This window comes from Chiloscyllium punctatum, chromosome 1 (genome assembly GCF_047496795.1).
Source record: "Chiloscyllium punctatum isolate Juve2018m chromosome 1, sChiPun1.3, whole genome shotgun sequence".
In the NCBI taxonomy this organism is placed as follows: Eukaryota; Metazoa; Chordata; class Chondrichthyes; order Orectolobiformes; family Hemiscylliidae; genus Chiloscyllium; species Chiloscyllium punctatum.
The window spans coordinates 1557034-1578879 of NC_092739.1; the positions used below are offsets into that span (position 1 = coordinate 1557034).

At 43.0% G+C, this 21846-nt stretch overlaps 1 non-coding gene across 1 annotated transcript; it reads left to right on the forward strand.

Annotated features, from left to right (window-relative positions):
* Positions 1-19515: 19515 nt before the first annotated feature.
* On the forward strand, positions 19516-19597 carry trnas-aga (transfer RNA serine (anticodon AGA)). The gene has a single exon. It is a non-coding gene; the product is annotated as a tRNA-Ser (tRNA).
* Positions 19598-21846: the final 2249 nt, after the last annotated feature.

Sequence of the window (21846 nt, forward strand, 5' to 3'; positions counted from 1 at the left end):
CTGAATCCTTTAAAAGTCATTAATCTCTTAGCGGAATTTCGTGGAGCTTGAGCTTTGCATTCAATCGAAAGTGAAATTTCAACTGTGAAGAATCCGAAGTCATTTCAAGACGTCCAATTGAATAAATTATATGTCGAGACGCAAAAAGCCACCAACTTCCAACACGAATTAGTTTTAAATCATTTGTCGAACTATCGTGAAATTTGGATGTTCGGGAGTGGGGAGTGGGGAGTGGGGGGTTGGGGGTGGAATTAAGCAAAACAAGAAGCAATGCAATGCATTTACCTGCAGGTGAGGAATTTTTTTTTAGGATCAGTTGAAAGTCAAGCTGAGAAAGTTCAACCTAATTTACAGCTGACTCTCAAGGCCAATAATCTATCAGCAGTCAATGAATTCGAAAAAGCAACTCCATGTGTGGAAAGGAACTCGACTGATCCAGGTTCCTGGCTTGAGGTGTGATAAGGCAAGGCAATATCGGTGGAGTAGAATTTTCTGGAAATATTAGAAATGGAATGTTAACGGTCTTCTGCTGTCCACATTCGTAAGAAACTGTGCAATAAGAACTGAATTTGAAAATTAACGATGAAAATCAGACTTAGCACTCTGCTTGTGGTGTAGCATTGTTCAGAACAATAGGTTGTTGTTGAGGCTAAAATTGACCAAAATAATCGATGGGGATCTTATCCACGGCCTTCGTTGGAGCAGTTGGTGTGGAGAGCTCAGCTTGAAGAGCCAAATGCCAATTATTCATCTTGGCCGTCTGAATTGCTTAGTTAAACATACTCCCACTTTCATGTAAAAACCTTTGCTATCAGAGCTAGATGTTTTCATGTCAGCATGTTCCGATATGTGAAGACACTCCAAAGAGTAGATGTGACTTAAATTTTGACTCTAACGTCAGAGATGTTGACACATTTCTGCCCCGAAACAGCACTACCATTGGTATCAAATCAAACTGAACAAAGGTCTAGTTCCCTTAGACATTTCCTTTCTGCAGACTCTGCCAATGGACCGTTCAGGCCCGATGTTGGAATAGGGCGTGGTGACATCTGCTCGCCAGTGGATCACTTCATTCTTGCTCACGATTCATAAACCGTAATTCATTTTGAATTTCTTAGCCATCAGCATGATAAGTGATACATAATGCACAGGTTTGCTTCTCAAAAGAAAGAGCGAAATCTTATTCAATGCAGACGCAAATTCAAGTTGTCCCTGATCGACCAGAAGACAGATATCGCGAAACAAAATGAATACAGAAAACAATCAATGTTTTCTGGGTTCAACAAAGATGTACTGGAACAACGAAAACAAATATTTGGAACTAAAGTCACATACCACTTCCGGACTAAATGTTCTTGAACCGTTATCTTAATTTGACCTTCATGTCCACCTTTGCTGCAAAAATTATCTTAACAATTCAGTACTTTGTGTTCTTTGATATTTTCTTCTTCATGTTTCTCTTGATTTTGAAACTAAAACCGAGCAATAGAAAGGCAGCCTATTTCACTTGCAAAGATCAGAAGAAGATCAATTTATAAGAGAACAGAAATAAAGCTACATCTGTCTTCCGAGAGATATCACAGTTACCATTTCGACTCCAAAAAGTCTTCTTCAGAAGTCTGCGCAATGAACTCGAAATAGTAGACCGAAAATGAAAAAAAAGAAGCCATAATGCCGCGAATACACCACCCGCAGCACATCAAGGCCTACCTGAATTCGCTGTATTACTACTCTCAACATCAGTGGAGAACGGAACAAAGCTCATTCTGCAGTTGTCAACCTGTTGTGACGTAGTTTGTAAAGTCAGAAATATGATGAGGTAAAAAGCGGGATGAAAGCGGGATATTGGAAGTCTGAAAAAAGCAAGTGCGTGCTTTGCTTTGAAGAAGGTTGGCAGTGATGAAAATGGAAATTAACTACAGTGAGGGGGGCTTAATTAATACTCAGAATCATTGCAACACACAGGGACGCAATTCTTTTTGATGGGTTTCTGTTCTGCCATTTTATAATCACGACTGCTGTCGGATTTGGTTTCCATTCCAGGCTTAGGTGTCTGCCTGATGGAAGTTTGCACATTCGCCCAATTACTGTGTGGTAGCTCTGGTTTGCTGCTATATTCTAAACATTTGCAGGTTATTTGGATTTGCCATTGAACGCACACGGTTACAGAGACAGTGATGTGGACAGTGTCTGGATAGGACGTACTTCAGAGGATTTTTGTGAACTTAAATAGACAGAGTGGGGATAGTCTGCTGTTTCCTGGGTGAGCTACATGGACAGAGAGGGGTCAGGGTATTCTTCCCTGAGGGAGAGACATTGACAGAGTTGGATTAATTGCTCTTACCTGTGTCAGTCACGCAGATACAGTCGGGTCAGTCTGCCCTTCCCTGGGCGAATTTCTTTCACAGAGTGGTGACAGTCTGCTCTTCCCTGCCTGAGTGAAACAGAAAGAGCGGGGTCAGTATTCTCTTCCCTCGATAATTTATGTTGACAGTCAGGCTTCCGTCTGCTCTTCTCTGGCGAGTTAATTGGTAGAGTGGGGTTAGTGTTCATTCATTGGGTGAGTGCCATAGAGAGAATGGGATCAGTCTACTCTTCCCTGAGTGAATTACATTTATAGACTGGGGTCAGACTGCTCTTCAGTGAATGACTTATATTGACCATGTGGGATCAGTCTGCTGAGTTACACTGAGAGTGTGGGGTCAGTCTGCCTTTCCCTCGGTGAGTAACACTGACAGAGTGGCGTCAGTTTGCTCTTCCCTCAGTGAGTTACATTGACAGAGTGGCATCAGTCTACTCTTTCCTGTGCGAGTTACATTGACAGAGTGGCGTCAGTCTGCTTTTCACTGAGTGAGTTATTTGGACAGTGCGGGATCAGTCTGCTCTTCCCTGGGTGAGTTGCATTGACAGAGTGGCGTCAGTCTGCAATTTCCTAGTTGTGTTAAAGTGATCGCGTGAGGTCAGAGTGCTATTCCCTGGTTGAGTCACATTGACAGATTGGACTTCATCTGCTCTACCCTGGGAGAGTCATATTTACAGAATGGGGTCAGTCTGCCCCTTTCTTAGTGAGTAATATAACAGAGTGCACTCAGTCTGTTCTTCCCTGGGTGAGCTACGTTAAGAGAGTGGTGTCAGTCTGCTCCTCCACGGGCGTGTTAATTTCTCAGAATCGTGAGAGTCTGCTCTTCTCTGTCTGAGTTTAACAGCAAGGATGGTTTCATTACTGCCTTCGCTGGATGATTCACACAGACAGAATGGAATAAGTCTTCTCTTCTCTGAGTGAGTTACTTTGACAGAGTGGGGTCAGGCTCGTCTCCCTGCTTGTGTTTCATTGACAAAATCAGATCAGCCTGCTCTTTCCTGGATGAGTGACAGAGACAGAATGGGTACAGCCTGCTCTTCTCTAAGTGGTGTCAGTCTGCCATTTGCTGGGGGAGTTACATATAAAGTGTTGGGTCAGTCTGCTCTTCCCTGGATGAGTAACATTGACAGAGTGGCGTCAGTCTACTCTTCCCCTACATCTTTAGGATAATTAGGGATGGGCAGTGAATCTTATCTCATTGAAAGACAACTGTGTCCCAGAAATGCATTTCTAATAATTGCATGTTCTAATTCGACACTGCAAGCAGTCGGGAATAACTTGAGGAGAGGTGCAGGGTAGAATAATTAAAGTCAAATGCACTGATGCCTCGGAGACATAACACAAGATGTGAGTGTGGAGCTGATGGTGCAGGGCTCAGTGTCAGTGCTATTGGTTCAGCATTTATTGCTCACTGTTCGCAATGACTCAGACACCACTGCTGTCAATTCACAACAATGAGCCTGTTCATCTTGGTTTGAAAATCCCTGCGTGTGTATTAACGTGGTTAATGGGACGCGAGAGGAGATGAGCACATCCTCTTTATTCTGTCAGTTTAAACAGACGAAAATATCTGTTGGATGCCAATGCAAGAGGATATTGTCTTTTTCTGTGTCTTTTTAGCGGGGCATGCTCAGCATTGAAACGTCTGTTTTTGCATAAGAAGAGTTTTATTGCCATTCATACTGAGCAACATTAATACAGAAAATGCGTATTCGAATTCCTGTGATCAAGTGGTTCAGGCATTGCACATATGAACGAGCAATCTGACTCTTAACGTGGCGCCATGGCTAAGCTGGTGAAAGCAGCTCCCATCACACTGGTACCTGCTCATTGTATTTAAAGCTCGTTATTTCTCTCAAGTATTGTGTTGCTGATCGAGAAACTCAGTGTCCTGTTTGAATTGCTGTACATTCTGATTTCGCGTTCCAGCTTCATTGTCCTGGTTTAAATCCAGTAGTGTAGGTTGCTCTTTTTAACTACTATATTAACCTGGAGATTCTTCCCGCAGTTCCACAAGCACTTCTGCTTCTCATCCTCTTATTCTCATTCCTTCATTCCCAGTTTCGTGGAAATTAAGTGGTGAGGCAGGAGACACTGCAGCATTCCTGGGAAATGTTGTGGTAATGGCACTGACACCACGACATGATCAACGTCATTCTCTGCTGTCACCATTCATTCGTTGTACACCAACAGTAAATGCATCGTTGTTCTTCTTCAGCTATCATGTAATTACTTTCTTTTTCTGTTGGATAAGGAAATAAACTTTAACTTCGAAAGTGACTTTAGATTTTGAGGAAGAAATGTCTCCTTGCCTCAGGTCGAAGTGACAGACGCATTATACAGAGAATGTGAGACTACTTCGACCGACTCCAGCCAGGCGTCAGAAAGCCTCTCAGCAGTTCGAATCACAAACTGTCTCTGAATGTCAGGCTTTACAAGAGCAGAAATGGGAAATGAGGGATATGGACAGACAGAGAGTCGGAGAATGTGAAAAAGGCCCAGGAGGATACAGAGACAATTATAAAAAAAAACAAAGACCCATATTGAGGCAGACACTGAAAGAAACAATTCTCCATTCGGCGTGAATGCTAAATAACAGAAACTAAAAGGAAATGTAGCCATTAAAACATCGCCCTCCACCAGATCAGGAAAATGAAAGTAGCATGACAGCTGATTAAGTCCTTTTAAGATTGTAAATTCGATATTTGTAAGCTCAACAGTGATTTTGATAAATATCCTGATTCGACAGGTAAGATTATCATTTTCCCAACAGTATAATCTAAAAATCTATAACTAACCTGCTTCCTGTCCATCTTAAGAAAAAAATCCTGTTTCTCTCCACAGATGTTGCCAGGTGTAGCGGGTTTCTCTATCAATTCTCGTTTTTAGTTCATATTTCCAAAACCTGTATCTTTTTGATTTTTGATTAACCGGCACAAAACCAAGCATTACCAGGTTCGGACCAGTGGTAAGAAATACTAGTACCACGATATATTTGCACAATAAAACATGCATTCCCTGTCCGAGAATAGAACCAACACTATTGCGGTTAGAGTTCCAAATCCTAACTACGAGATTACACGAAATGAAGGCAGACGCTCTTGCACTTATTCAGAAATGAAATGGATTTTCCATTTCATTTCTGATCAGTTTCACTGCAGATTGGTTTATACTCGTCTTCAAGTTTTGCAGAATGGAAAATCCCATTTGGCCCATGATGCAGTCTGGTTTAAAGACATTCATCTATTCTATTCCCAGTTTCCAGCTTTGGTCCATAACCTTATGTGTTCTGATGTTTCCAGTGCAAATGGCAATGAGGTTCTCTCTTTGATCTTAGATGACACAACAATGGGATTGAAGTTTGACATAGTCATACTGTGTTATTACCCACGTCGTCTCTCCCACAGAAAGAGACACACAGACGCATTCCCCGAGAGTGGCAGAGTTCTCAGGATTTGACCAGCTCCTTGTGCTTCACTTCAGATGTCCGCTCCAACATGCAAATTCAACAGCCAAAAGGCAGATTTTGGTTAAACCAAAGCCAGTTCTACAGACAATGAGAGACGTTGTTCTAAGCTAGAATTTGAAGTGGACGAAAGAAACAGTAAATTGGAAAACCCAAACCCTTCCGTTCCTGACAGACAACAGGAATGGACTAGCACGTGCATTCTCGTGATTTTAAATGCGAACCGACAATCCCCTAATTCGATGTCAGGCGTGTTACCAATTCCGTCACTGACCCAAAGACCAGGTCTGGCTGTGACAGTTTGTCTATAGGTAATGTAAACGTCCACATCAGAGAAACAGCATTCACAAGGTGAAAAAACAGCAAACATAATCACCGTCACTGTTTCACTTGGAATGCCCCACTCTGCGAAACATTTCCTTTCACTGTACTTTCATACTTGAAGTGTTTTACCTTCCAGAGCCTGAACTAATTCAGCGAGAAACCACTGGTCATTTCGAGCCCGTCATCCGGAATGAGGCGAGTTGAACGTTGCCTTTCTTGCTGCCAACACATCAGCGCAGCTCAAAACGAGCTCGTGTTAGCATCAGTCTTTACTCAACTTGCTGCAGTATATCTGCGGAACAACATCAGATTATCACAGCAGTGCCTTCTTCACATTGAAACCAAGGGTGATAATATGAACTGACTTGGAAACTTGGAGAGAGAAACACTGCTGACGAAGACGATTATGACGTGAGGAGCAGGCACTAGAGTTTGTACAGGTCCCAAAGGCTACTGCAGTATCAATGGATATCCCTGCATACGAGTCTGAGTTTGCATTGCCCAGAACAGGCTTTCATTCCCAGTCAGGAAATGAAGATTTAATTCTCTTCTTGTGAATTATCCGAATGAAAACTAAATCTTGGTTGCACCCAGAACACACACACGGATCCTGCCAGAACAATTCAGTGATCGATCAGCATCTGTCTGGAAGGACAATGGCAGCAAATACAAACGAAAGCTATCACCACAATTACCCCTCCAAGGTTTTTGCGTTTCCCAGTTGAAAATATTTCGCTGCTTCTTCAAAGTCACTTCATCTAAATCCTTGCCTCATGTCATCATCCCTGTACCCCGCTACTGAGGACATCCAGGGTTCTGCGGAGTAACTCAAAATCTCAATCTCTCGAGTAATTAGGGATTGACGGTGCATCCCATCACATTGAGCAATGACTTTGTCCCAGTAATACGTTTCCAAAAGCTGCAGTTTCTAAGGGAACACTTACAAGCTGTCGGGAATAAGTTGTGATTCGGAGATGCCGGTGTTGGACTGGGGTGTACCAAGTCAAAAATCACACAACACCAGGTTATAGTCCAACAGGTTTAATTGGAAGCACACTAGCTTTCGGAGCGATGCTCCTTCATTAGGTGTTTGTGGAGGGCTCGATCGTAACACAGAATTTATAGCAAAGATTTGCAGTGTGATGTAACTGAAATTATACATTGAAGAATTGATTGTCTGTTAAGCCTTTTTTTAAAAGTTGCATTCTCGGGTTAGCTGTTAACAATGGTAATAGCTAGACAATATGTTGAAGGCGTTAGCCCCGGTGTTCTCTGTCTATGACCTGATGTTTCGATTGATTCCAATCCAAAAAGTGAGATAACAGAGTTTTACATAATTTCATGCAGTTTTTTAGCTCAGAGTTCTACATGAATGTATGTAGTTTCTGAGCAAAGTACAATGTAACTCTGAAAGTACCAAAAAAAATCATCACACAAAATATATGTGTGCGTGTGGGTCTTTGTCTGTGTGTGTGTCTCCAGCGAAACCAAAAACTGACAACTCATGAACAGAAACAGAACTGACAAAGAGAACATGTTTTCAGACACACGGACTCATGAATGCTGTCTGTGAGGCAGAGCGAGTCGTCTGGGTCATGAGCTGCTCACACAAATTGCAGCGAGTCAATTCCAAATGGTGCTTTCAACGTACTGACGCCTTAGAGCACCAATACTGCCAGGAAAGTGCTCAAGTAACATGAATCAGAACTGACTAACAATGAACCATTAAAAGTGAAGATTACCAATTACAGTCTCGATTAGACGAGGTGAACATTTGGGCTGATGTCTCCACCGGATCGAGAGTACCAATCACCAGCCTCTCTCATCAGGACAGAAATCAAGGAAATTATGGAAAAGTAACCAAGTTTCGTATCGCAATTTCCCTCCTTTTCGCAACAACAACAGAAAACTGTGAGCAGACTCAATGTGGAACCTAATTTCACATCAACAGGGAAATAAATATCTCCATTCACTTTCAGAGAAACTGTGAAAAATGCAAATTGTCTGGAATATGAAAGTTTGGCGCAGCCTGTTTTTAAGTCGCATATAATACTGGTGGCCTTTCGAGCTGAAGGGGAACGTGACAACTACAGCAGAAGGTGAAACCAGCGTGGGCACTGACATGTTGGTTGTTTTCTGCTGTGCCACATCACAGCCGGGTTCGTAGAAATGACTACTTTTCCTGTTCAACTTTAACAAAACACATCCCTGCAAAACGTTGCCAGCTTCATCCATTAGCACACGTGGCCGTGCAGGGATACAAACACAAGCCTTGTTAAGAAGTGGAATCTTAAATCAGAGTCTCAGGTTGCTCAGCCACGCGAGCACATAGGCCAAAACCAGAATCCCAAGAGCATGTACCTGATGATACCATGCAGCATACTCACAGCAACGGTACCAGTTCTGCAGAATAAGCGGTGAGGAGGAATTGCTCTATCTGAGCGGTCGTACTTGTTGTTCTTATCAGAACATATGGTGTTGAATTTGCTAGCCCATATCAGCTGCCATGCTGAAACGGAATGCAATTCCGATTACTCGCTGTATAAAACTTTACTCATTTTCTCCCCTCAGATAAAGTGATCACTGGAGATGATGAATTCTGCTCCTGCCAGAAACGCCGACTCTCCTGCTGCTCAGATGAACTGAAAAACTGGTTTAGCACTGGAATCCGAGAATGGCAGAACACGTAGCAAGACTATTCGAAACCCAGAGCCAATAAGAGTTCCAACTTTCATGTTATTACTCCATAATAGTGCATTATCCAGCAGAGCCATGAACAACTGCCACCTGGCTGCAAGCTGAGTTAGAAACCTATGTGGGAATCAAGGACATGTGACTCACTTATTGTCGGTAAATCAAACAGTTCTCACTTTGAGGTGTGCACAAATTAGTTCCTATACATATTAAGGGAAGGTCAAAAGCGATCTGAGATGTCAAAGAGGTGGTCATTGTTCGTGATTGCGCTTTGTTCGAGTTGTGAAAAGGCGTCCCGCTTTAGTCACATTCACGTTTCTTGTTGATGACTGAATCAGACAGAAGGTATTTCACTAGAGCTGCACGTGACTTGCAATCCTCTCCCTCGCTGTCATACTTTCCTGGAACTCTGTGAGAACAAGCAAACAAAGTATATACTGTCATTTGGCAGCCTGTCTGTGATCTCCTCATTTTCAGTTACAACATGGCTTACACTTCAGGCCACACGGTAATATCAGACACAGTATGAGAACAAGAGACGATAGTTCATCTGTGCCTGTAAATCTTTTCATTCTGAATGAACTGTGTCCGTGTTTGCTGCTTCGAAACTCGAATATGTGAACTGCTCCAAACTATGATTGAGGATTTCTGGTTTTGGTTGACACACGTTGAGAAACGCCAGACAGCGTTCAAATGAAGCTTTCAGAGCACATTTTCGGATGGATTTGACAGAGACTAACATCATGAATCCAGTGTTCGCTGTGACAGAAGGAAATGAATGCTCTCCTTGTTACTGATCCAGGCCACCTACGCATGTAAAGCAAATGCGGTACTGTTGTTACAGAAAGGATCAGTGCCCGGTAACTGTGTCCTTAAAGTGGACATGATCGAAAAAATAAAGAATACCATATTGTAATGTCCAGGAAATCTTGGCTGAAAAGGCGCAGACAATTTTCCCTGCAGCGCCAAGACAGAGGAACATATGTAACTGCACTCTTAAACAGGATGGCCAGCAGTGATATAAACATCGCCACATATGAAGGACAACTGCGAATAGAAATTTGAAAATGAAATTCACGCAGCAGGTATTCGGAATTATGTTCTTTCCACCGCTACAGTAGGATTGGGCGAGTAAATTCAAAACAAGGCTTGCTGATGAGTATGCAATAAAGCCCCATCGATCATGATATGAAAGACTGTCGTCCGTAAAGAGGGAACAACAATGTTTCTTCTAAGCTTTGTACTGGGCCACTTTCGCACAAACTGATACGGCTACTCTCCAGTAAATATCAGGGCTCGTGGCATGCACTATTAGAAATGGTGACCATCAGTGCTGGAAACATCCCTACATATTCAGAACAAGGAAGAAATCATATCGAATTAAGCGAAGATGTAAATTAATTGGACTGATATTCCCTTTCACCACAACAGCTAAAATGTGCGGGGAGAGACAGAGTAAGGTTTACTGACCAGGTCACTTTGACACACAATCCTATCTTTCTTTCTGTCCGTTTTTTTTTGAAGCGCCGATCCTTTCCGTAGGAGATGAAGATGATTACTGCTCCACCACAGGATCATTGTGGGGCCAGAGACCCGATCGAGCTGCTCAGAACAGTTCGTGTTTGCCGAAAATCACTGAAACTGAGATTGATGACATGTAGACACGGTGTAACAGCTGCCAACAGATGTGGAGGGTTTTGGGACGGATTAGGACCCACTCTGGGAAAAAAGACTGTATCCTAAAACTGGGGAGTAAGTGTTCAGGGAAAGGACTGGAGAATGAGGTTAAGAACGATATTAGCCAAGATCGAATGGCGGAGCAGGCTAGATATTCTGAAAGCGCTAACCGTCCTCCTTTGTCTTCCAATCTCTGGCCATCTGGCATCTAAGGAAATTTTAGAGACTGGGAAAATGTTTGGAGAGGAAGCAATAAATGTGAAGCTGAATATAAAGTTTGAAGTCAGGGCAAGTTCAATGAAAAGGAAGTTTGTAGAAAGGCAGAGGGACATGGAGATGGAAAAAGAAGTGTCACCAGTCCTGAAATCTCATTCGGTTTTCATTTTCAAGATGCGACCGGACCTGCTGAGAACTTCCAGCAATTTCATTTGTTGATTCTGAAACAGAAGATGGGAGTGATCCTGGACCAATCAGCTCTCCCATGTTCTCGGAATATTTGACTTACCCGTTCGATCAGATCACGTTTGTCCCACACTGAAACCTCAGAATCCTTCCCCACCCCCACCCTCGTAACTGGCAATAAACTGTTCATTACATAAACTTACAGGAGCACACACAAGAACAATTGCAAAACGTTCAGGGAGAACTCCGTTCCATTCCATCAGCACATTCTGAATCAGTTAATTGTTGTTCAGGACCCATGAGACATTAAGCGTCTCTGTCAGACCACTAACAAATGGCCATTCGCGTTCTGTGTCTTTGAATACTTTGGAGAATGCACGGATGTAGTGGAATCTCACGTTTAGAAATGGACATCATTCATAGTATTTTCAGCTGCACTGATAAAGTTGACTCTAGCGCTTCCAGTGAAGTGCAGACAGTTTTCACTCAGAAACCGGAATGTGATCAAGCAGGAGGACATATGTGTCAATGAAAGCAACAAGAGTGCTCCATCAGCGTTCGTTTGCAATTCTGCATGTGGAACGAAGAGCTGGAACTCTATTAAACAGTTAAAACGACTATTATGGGGCTTGGACGCACGACTCTCTGATTAAACACCTCACATTTCATCGAACTGATATATGCAGGCTTGGCACACGCCGAATTAATTTGGTACTTCATTCTGAGCACAATTCACCTGGCACAGCAATTTGCAAAGTTCCAGCTCATTCCTCCCAATCACAAAGAAAATAATTTACATCTTTCACTTTTGTTATTTCTTCAAAACATTAAAATCTATTTAGCACTTGTCCTGGCATTTAAGATTCAACCCGAATATTTTCATACAAAGTGATTTCCAGTCACTCTGGCGAACAGTAAATCAGTCAGAAAGTTACCGTAGGAAACCCAATCATTTCCGTTTACAGTGTTGGGAATTTCCCATCTGCTGACGAGACAGAGTCCTCACAATCAACATTTTCTTTGTTCTTCATGCCTAAAACGTTTACCACTTCTTATGTTCAAGACAGGAGTTTTGTTGATAACACGTTCCAAGAACAGGAACAACCTTCCAATCTCCTGAAGCCGTTTCCAATTTAAAATGGAAGCTTTGTTCCTTTCCCACGGGAAGAGCAGTTAATGAGAAAGGAGTTTCCACGAGCTGTGTCCCAGGGTTTGGCAGGAAGCCCTGATTGAAGCTGCAGTGGCCGCTTTGAGTTGGCATCGGGGGATTGGAGAACATGGTGTCGTATTCGGCTGCGTGTAACCGTCTTTCTCCCTATGTACTCGGGTTGAATCATGGATGAGTTTTCGGAACAATGCTGCCTTCCAGTCTCTGGCCATCTGCTATCTAAGGAAATAGAAACAGTTATTTGTTAGTTCGAAGTCCTGGGCAATGTGAAAGATTGAACAGTTCTGATTCAAAACTGGAGACTGGGAAAATTGTTGGAGAGGAAGTAATAAAAGAGAAGCTGAATATAAAGTTGGAAGTCAGGAGACATTCAATAAAAAGGAAGAGTGTGCAAAAGCAGGTGGAGATGGACATGGAAAAGAAGTGCCACTAGTCCCGAAGTCTTAAATCGATTTATATTTCCAAGATGCTACCAGACCTGCTGAGATTTTCCAGTAATTTCATTTGTTGATTCTGAAACAGAAGATGGCAGTGATCCTGGACCAAACAGCTCTCCCGTGCTCTGGGTATATTTGACTTACTGTGTCTATGTCCCACACTGAAACCTCACGATCCTGTCGCACCTCCACTCTCGTTCCTGACAATATACTGTTCATTACGTTAAACACAAGAAGAACAATTGCAAAACGTTGAGGGAGAGTACCCTTCGGTTTCCATCAGAACAATCTGAATCACTGAAAATTGGTTCAGGACCCATGTGACATTGATCCGTCTCTGTCAGACACTTCGCAAGTGGCCATTCGGTTTCCGTGCCTTTGAACACTTTGGGTGGTGCACGGTTGGTTTGGAACCTCACATTTTCAAACGGACATCATTCATTGTATTTTCGTCTGCATTGATAAAGTTGTCTCTGGCGTCTCCAGTAAAATGGAAACAGTGTTCACTCAGAAACCGACGTGTGATCAAAAGCAGGTGGACAGATGTGTCAATGAAAGCAGCAACAATATTGCACGTGGAACGAAGAGCCGGAATTGTATTAAGCAGTGAAAGCGCCCATTGTGAGGCTTGCACCCACCACCCTCAGATTAAGCATCTCACACTGCACCGACTGAGCCAACCAAGCACGGTGCACTGTGGATTAGTTTGCTATGACATTGTGAGCATAATTCATCAGCAATTTGTTAGGATCCAGTTCATTCCTCCTAATCACAAAAATATCATTCACACCTTTCACTTCAGTTATTCCTTCAAAGCATTACAATCTATTCCCCACTTGTCCCGGGATTTAAGTTTCAACCTTAATATCTTCATATTTTTACACACACCTTTCTGTCGCTGATGTGATTTCCAATCTCTCTGGCAGACAGTAAATCAGTCGGGCAATTACCTAAGGAAACCCAATCATTTCCCTTTACAGTTTTGGGCATTTCCCATCTGCTGACGAGACAGAGTCGTCTGAATGAACACTTAATTTGTTCTTTCTACCTAAAACCTTTACCACTTCTTATTTTCAAGTCAGGAGTTTTATTTATAACACGTTCGAAGAACTGGAGCAACATTCCAATGTCCTGAAGCCCTTTCCAATTTAAAGTGAAAGTTTTGCTCCTTTCACACGGAAAGAGCTGTTACTAAGGAAGGAGTTTCCACGAGTTGTTTCCCATGGCTTGGCAGAAAGTCACTGATTGATGCTGCAGTGGCCGCTTTCTGTTGGCATCGGGAGCTTGGTGAAAGTGATGTCGTATTCTGCTGCGTGTAACCCCATGGTCGGGGTAAATGCTTGTGCCGAAATATTTGAGGCTTATTCCCTGGGTGGGCTCGAACCACCAACATTTCAGCCAAATGCACTGACCATTTGAGAGACAGAAACTGGCAACGCAGATATCCAAAAGCGGAGTTATCGACGGGATGTGAGGATCTGTCCGACAGCAGGAACTTGCGTTTTTTCAGAGACGGTCGCTGATTTTATCAGCGAGAGGGTAAGCACACTGAGGATCTGCAAACACTCAAATTAATAGGCATCCACACATGCGCAGTTCTCTCACATAGTTGCTCACTGACAATGCTGGTATTTGAAGCCACCACTCGATAGAAACTGAAGCTTAAAATCCAGCACATTAGACCGCTCGCCCACGCTATCACACAAAAGCCAACGCTCAGATTTGTTATGACTAATGTTTCAGCATGGATTCACTTCAGACACTTAGACCTCGCAAATTTTGTAATGAAATTGGCGTAATTTAAGAAGAAAGACCAAAAAACATGCACAGACAAGGAACAGGCCCTTCATCCATTCAAGCCTGAGCCGATCCAAATCTACTGTTTAAACCTGTCACCGAATTCCGAAGCATCTGTATCCCTCTGCTCCCCACCTCCTCATGCATCTGTCCAGACGCCTCTTAAATATATCTACCGTGATTACCTCTCCCGTCTCTGCTGGGAACGCGTTCCAGACACCCACCACCCGCTGTGTCAAGTAGTTGCCGTGTGTCTCCCTCTTAAACTTTTCACATCTCACCTTGAAAGCGTGACCTGTTGGTATTTAATCCTTCAACCTCGGAAATAAAACTTTTCTCTATCTACCCTCTCTGTACCCTTCATGATTATGTAAACCTCAAAAAGGTCTCCCTCAAACTTTCCTTTTTTCTAATGAAAACAAACCTAACCTACTCAACCTCTCTTCCGAGATTGCACCATCCATATGAGGCAACATCCGCTGAAACCTTTTACACGCCCTCTCCAAAGCGTCCACATCCTTTTGGTAATGTGGCGACCACAAATTTACACAGTATTCTAAGTGTGGTCAGACCAATGTATTGTTCAGTTTTAACATGACTTGTTAGCCATTTTATTCAATACCCCATCCAATGAAGCCAAACATATTCTATGCCTGCTTGACCACTCTATCCACCTGTGCAGCAAACTTCAGTGTATAATGGACCTGCACTCACAGATCTCTCTATCCATCAACGTTTTTTCCCTCAAAGCTGTTCCGTTCATTGTATAACCCCATCTAGAATTAGACTGACCGAAATGCGTCACCTCACATTTGTCTGTTTTGAACCCCAGCTGCCACTTTTATGCCCAACTTTCCAGTATATCTATATCCTCCTGTATTCTTTAATAGTCCCTTATAATTTCTGCTAGTCCAGAAATCTTCGTGTCATCTGCAAACTTTCTGATTATTGCAACAGTGCTCTCTTCCAAATCATTTAAGTATATCTCAAACAGCAGTGACCACTACACTGACCCCTGTGGAGCACTACTGGTCATCTTTCTCCATTTCCAGAAACTCCATTCAACTGCCACTCTGTCTCCTATTGCTCAGCTAATTCTTTATCCACCTGTCTAGAACACCTGCACAGCATGTTACTTTACGTTCTGCATTTGGTTACCATGGGGAAACTTATCTAACTCCTTACTGCAGTGCATGTATATGACATCAACAGCCTTTCCTTCATCTATCAACTTAGGCACTTCCCCGAAAGACTCAATGCCTCTCACTGATATGCACATTATTTTCTAAATATGAATAGATCCTATCACTCAGTACCTTCTCCAGCAACTTTCCCAACACTGATGTTAGGCCCATTGTTCTGTAGTTATCCGGAATATCCCTACTATCCTTCTTTTACAGGGGACAATATGAGCAACGTTCCAGTCGGCCAGAACCTCACCTGTGCTGAAGGATGCCACGAAGATATCTGTCGGGGCCCCAGCTATTTCCTCTCTCACATCACTCAGGAACCAGGAATAGATCCCATCCGTTCCTGGGGATTTGTCCACATTAATTACTCCTAGCCTGCCCAATACAGCTTCCCTACTTATGTCAACATGATCCAGATTAATCAAATGTCTTCCTCTAGACTCAACATTCATCATGTTCCTCTCCTCAGTGAACACTGATGCAAAATAATCATTCAGAATCATACCCATTCTCTCAGATTTGACATACAGCCTTCCTAAATTTTCCTTTAGTGGACCAATCCTTTCTCTGGTTACCCGCTTGCTTCTTATATTTGAATAATAGGCTTTAGGATTCTCCTTAATTGTGCTAGCGTGAAGTTGTTTCATGACCCCTTTTAACACCCTTGATTCCTCGTTTAAGACTTGTCCTACACTTCTCATGTTCCTACAGGGACCATTATGTCGTTAGCTGCCGAGGCGTTATGTATGCTTCCCTTTTCCTCTTGGCGATTTGTACAATTGTCCTGTCATCAACAGTTCTCAAATCCTTTGCCTTCAATGGTACATGCCTATCCTGCACTATATTTAAACTATCTTTGAAACATATGAACTGTGGACTTTCCTACAAATAGCTGTGTCCAATCTACATTACCGACCTCCTGCATAATTTTGATATAATTAGCTTTGGCCCAGTTTCGTACTCTTTCCTTCGGACCACTCTCATCTTTGTCAATGAGTATTCTAAAACTTACAGAATATTGGACACTTCCCAAAGAAATCACCCACGGCAACTACTATCACCAGCCCTGGCTTATTCCCCAATATCAGTTCCAATATGGCCTATTCCCTCGTCGGACTATTGATATACCGCTCCAGAAAACTCACCTGGAGGTTTCTTACAAATGGTATCCCATCCAGACCACTGACGCTAAGAGTATCCTTGTCAATGTTGGGAAAACGGAAATCTCCAATCAACACTAAATTATTGCCTCTACGTCTTTCCATGGTCTGTTTAACTATTTTTTCTTTCACCTCACGCTCTCTGTGATACAGCCCCAAAAATCTAACCTCACCCTTCTTATTTCACTGCTCCATCCATAGTGTCTCACGACCCAAGCCCTATATGGTGTCCTCCTTTCGCACAGCCATGATATCATCCCTGACCAGCAATGCAACTCCTTCCCCTTTTACTTCCCTCCCTGTCCCGTCTGAAGCGTCTATATCCTAGAACATTTGGTTGCCAACCATGCCCTTCCATCAACTAAATCTCTGTGATCGCAATAACCTCATATTCCAGGCACCAACCTCAGCCCTAAATTCATCTGTCGATACTCCATGCATTAAAGTAGATGCATTTCAGGCCACCAGTTCTTTTGCATTCATCTGCTCTCTGCCTACTCTTCCCATTATTAATGCTATCTTCCAGATTCTTAGCGTTTCCAGTTTCCACCTCACCGCCGACTTGTTTAATCTTGTGGTTCCCAGCCCCCTGCCACATTAGTATAAAACCTCCCCAACAGCAGTAGCAAAAACTCCCGAAAGGACATACGTTCCCATCTGGTTCAGATGTAGATCAATTTTCTTATAGTTCCACATTCCCCAGAACTGGTCACAAAATCCAACAAATCTGAAACCCGCCCTGCAGCACCATTCCTCAACTCACGTGTTCACCGTGCCGTTTTTTTATTCATTTCTCCGCTGGCAGTCACATGGCACAGGCAGTAATTCCGACATTACTACCTTTGAGGTCCTCCTCTTTAATTTCTCTCCTAGCTCCTTGAATTCTCCCTGCAGGTCCTCATCTCGTTTTTTTTTTCGTTGGTGCCTGTATGCACCAAGACAACTGGCTGTTCACGATCCCCTTTTCGAATGCTCTTCAGCTGATGGGCGACATCCCTGGCCTGAGCACCTGGGAGGCAACATAACTCTCCAGAATTGCTGATGGTCCACAGTGAGTCCACCCGCAGCTCCAGAGTAGACACGCGGTCAAACAAGTGCTGCAGCTGGACACACTTCTTGCAATTGTAAGTTTAGAAAACCTTTACAAGGATTTCCAAGGTTTGCGCTGCTTGGACATGAGAACGAATCTGAATAGGCTTCGTCAGGTTCCCAGGAGTTTCAGTGCTTATGTTTGGCCTCACAGAAGCTTATAAAATCATGAGGAAGACAGACAGAGTAAATAGTCAGGGAGCACTTCTTCACAAGACACGCTAGTTCAAATCTACATAGCAAACGTTTAACGTGAGAGAGGAAAATTTTAAAAGGGATGTGAGGGACACATGTTTTTTCACACAAAAATTTTGTGTGTGTAGGATGACTTGCCACATTTAGTGGCAGAGTCTGGTGCACTCACAACATTTCAAAGGCATCTGAATGGGTGTACAGACAGGAAGACCTCGGAGAGATAAGGCACAAATATTGACAGAAATGTATGGATTAATTTCGGTTATCTATTCAGCAAGGGCAAGTTGGATCATGGGATTTGTTTCCATTCTCGACAAGTCTGAGATGCTCCAGCCACCGGCAACGGTTTGAATACACCATTTGCAAAAAAAAACGCATGTTGTTTGTTACTCAGCCAGCGAGTTTGGCTATTTTGTTTGGAGGGTGGATGAGCCCAACCGATCCAGAGATGAAGGTTTTCCGGATATTTGCTGCCAATGACCATTCTTCTTGACACTTTCCCAAGTTCGCCATCAAAGATATTGGCTGAAGAAAAATACCTCACGTATCGCATTACCCACTTTGCTCTCCAGCGAATCCAAAAACTGAAAGCTCTTAACGTGGAACAGAATCAAAACTGAAAAGGCAGTACCATGATCAGACACACCGAAGCTTAAGTGCTGTTTGTGAGGCACTGTGAGTCGTCTCTGACATGAATTGTTCGCACAAATAACAGCAATGCATATTCCAAACCTACTGGAGATTTAGTGTATTGCCAAGTCCCAGAAAGTGCTCAAGTATAATAAAACAAAACACAACAACGAACCATTAAAAGTGAACATTTACAATTATATCCGTGATTAAATTAGGCCATCAATGAGCCGGTGCCCCAATCTGATCGAGAGAGCCAATCACCTTTCTCCCTCATCAGGACAGTAATGAAGGAATTTTCTGATCTAAAATCAGGTTTCCAGCTTCTGCAGTCCTCACTTTTGCCTAGTTCCTTCAGTGTCGCTGGTTCCCAATTCAAGAACTCCATCTCTAGCGGTTTCATGTCTGTACCTCCATGCTGTGGAGTTGAAGAGTGAAGAAAAGTAAGTCACCCCCTCCATCTCTGGGGTAATTAGGGGCTGAAAGTGAATCATATCACATTGAAGTATATCTACAAGCGACTTAATCTCTGTCTTTTATTGGGAACCATCTCTTTCATTGTAACCATCAGGAAAGACCATTTCGATCGCTAAAAAAAGAAATGAATATGTCACTAACCTTTGTTTGTTTCATGTCCAAGAATACTCAGATCAATAACTCCCTTGATTACCTCTGCTGGTCTTGTTTGCAAAGAGATCTAGCAAATTGCCAAGTGTGAATTTCCTTTCAGTAAATAATTTTGAATCAATTTTGCAGCAAATATCTTGTCCTAACTTTGTGCTTTTCTTCTGTTACATTGGTGTCTCGCACCTTACAAATGACAGCAAAGGTATGAAAGGAGATGGAAACATTTAACTCTCGTCAGCGGCAGCTTTCAATGAGATCACGGCTGATTTGGTCAATGCTCAGGGTGCGATTCAGCCTGTAGTCATGGCCGAGTGGTTAAGGCGCTGGGTTAGAAATCCATTGGGGTTTCCCCACGTAGGTTCGAATCCTGCTGACTACTTTATGAATGCTTTCCTGCTGGAACAATTCAAAGTTCAGAAAGCCTGTTTTGCAAACCAGCCTGTAATTTGATTAGACTTGAGAGACTCGAGTTCTTCATCAGAAATGCTCCACATTTAAAACATTATCTCTGTTTCTCTTTCCAGATACACTGCTCGACACATCGGGTTTCTGCAGTTGTTATTGAACGCCCTGAGCAGAAGTGCTGCTTTTCATTAGATTCCTTTCATCCCTTGTCCTCTGTTCTCTGACTCTGGTCATTGGCAACACTTCCTCCTGCTCGTCAGAGTGCTCATTCCCCACCGCTCCCTCTCCCATCATTACAAACAACCGCAGGAAATTGCCACTTAACCATCTTTGTTCCAAAGTGAAACTCACCAGCCTAGGAACTCTCTCCACCAAACGGGACTTCTCATCCCTGGACATGGTGCAAGCCAGAGGATTGTGAAGAGATACTGTGAAAATATTGTCAGTTGGCAGTTGGAAAAATGTTTAGGAAGCAAACCATATAATTTAGGCTCCAACTGTGGAACTCTTGAGATACTCTTTGGGAAACGGAATCCGAGGAGAATGAAGAAGTGTAAATTGTCAGTCCGAGTAGAGGAAGGGGCATTGACTCTGATGTTCTCGGCACAGGAACTGATCTAAGACATTTAAAGAATTCTCGCTCCCGTACGTGAGGAATACAAACTTCATCTAGACTCTGGTACAATGAAAAACTCTGGAACACTCAAGACAAGATCCAAATATTGACTGAGATCACTACAGTACGAGTACTATAGATGGGTTTTTGACCAGTGTGTGCAGGAGGGCTTCCTGATACAGTATGTAGACATGCCTTCAAGGGATAACGCCACTTTCGATTTAGTACTGGGTAACGAGCCTGGCCAGGTTTTAGATTTGGAAGTAGGTGAGCACTTTGGAGACAGCGATCACAATTCTCTCAGATTTACTTTCCTGATGGTAAGGGAGAGGTGTACTCCACGGAGCAAGAGTTTCAGCTGGTGGAAGGGAAATCACGATGCAATGAGGAAAGATTTTGGAAGCGCAGAATGGGGTAGGAATCTGCAGGGGGTGAGCACATTAAAAATGTGGAACTTATTCAAGGAAAAGCTCCTGTATGTCCTTGATAAGTATGTACCTGTCAGGTAGGGAGGAAGATATAGAACGTTTACTAAGGAAGTGGAATCCCTGGTCAAGAAGGAAAAAAGTCTTATGTTGGGACAAAACGTGAACACTCAGTTAGAGCGCTCGAGGGTTCCACCGATATCAGGAAAGACCTAAAAAGCGAGCTAACAAGAGCCAGGAGGAGACATGAGAAGTTGTTGGCAGATATGATCAGGGTTAACCCTAAGGCTTTCCATAGGTATGTCAGCAAGAAAAGAATGACGAGAGTTAAATTTGGGACAATCAAGGATAATAGTGGGAAGTTTTGAGTGTAGTCAGAGGAGATAGGGGAAGCACTAAATAAATATTTTTCGACAGTGTTCGCTGTAGATCATGAAAATGTTGGCGAGGAAGATACAGAGATACTTGCGTCTAGTGCGGTAGAGATTGAGTTTCACAAGCATTAGATGATAGAAATACTGAAGAGTGTGAAAACAGACAAGTCCCCTGGGCCGGATGGGATCTGTCCTAGGATCCTTATGGGAAGCAAGGGAAGAGATTGATGAGCCTTTGGAATTGATCGACAAATCATCGTTGTCTACAGGAACAGAAACGTGGAATGGAGCATAGCATATGTTGTTCCCTTGTTCAAAAAGTTTCGTAGAGACAACCCTGGTAATTACAGACCAGTGAGTCTCACTGCAGTTGTTGATAACGTGTTGGAAAAGGTTATTATAGATAGGATTTATGACCATCTCGAAAAGAATAATCTGATCAGGGACAGTCAGCACGGTTTTGTGATGGGTAGGGCTTGCCTAACGAATCTTGTTGACATTTTCGACAAAGTGACCGAACAGGTAGATGACAGTAACCCAGTTGATGTGGTGTATATGGTTTTCAGCAAGTTGTTCGATAAGTTTCCCCACAATAGGCTAGTATACAAAATGCGGAGGAATGGAACTGTGGGAAAGATTGCAGCTTTGATCAGTCATTGGCTTGCCAAAAGAAAACAGTGTTGTAGTTGATGGAACATGTTCTTGGTGTCCAGGTCTTGGCAGCGTACCACAAGGGTCGGTGTTAGGTCCACTGCTGTTACATGAGATCTAACCTTGCCAATCAGTCTCCCATGGGGAACATTATTGA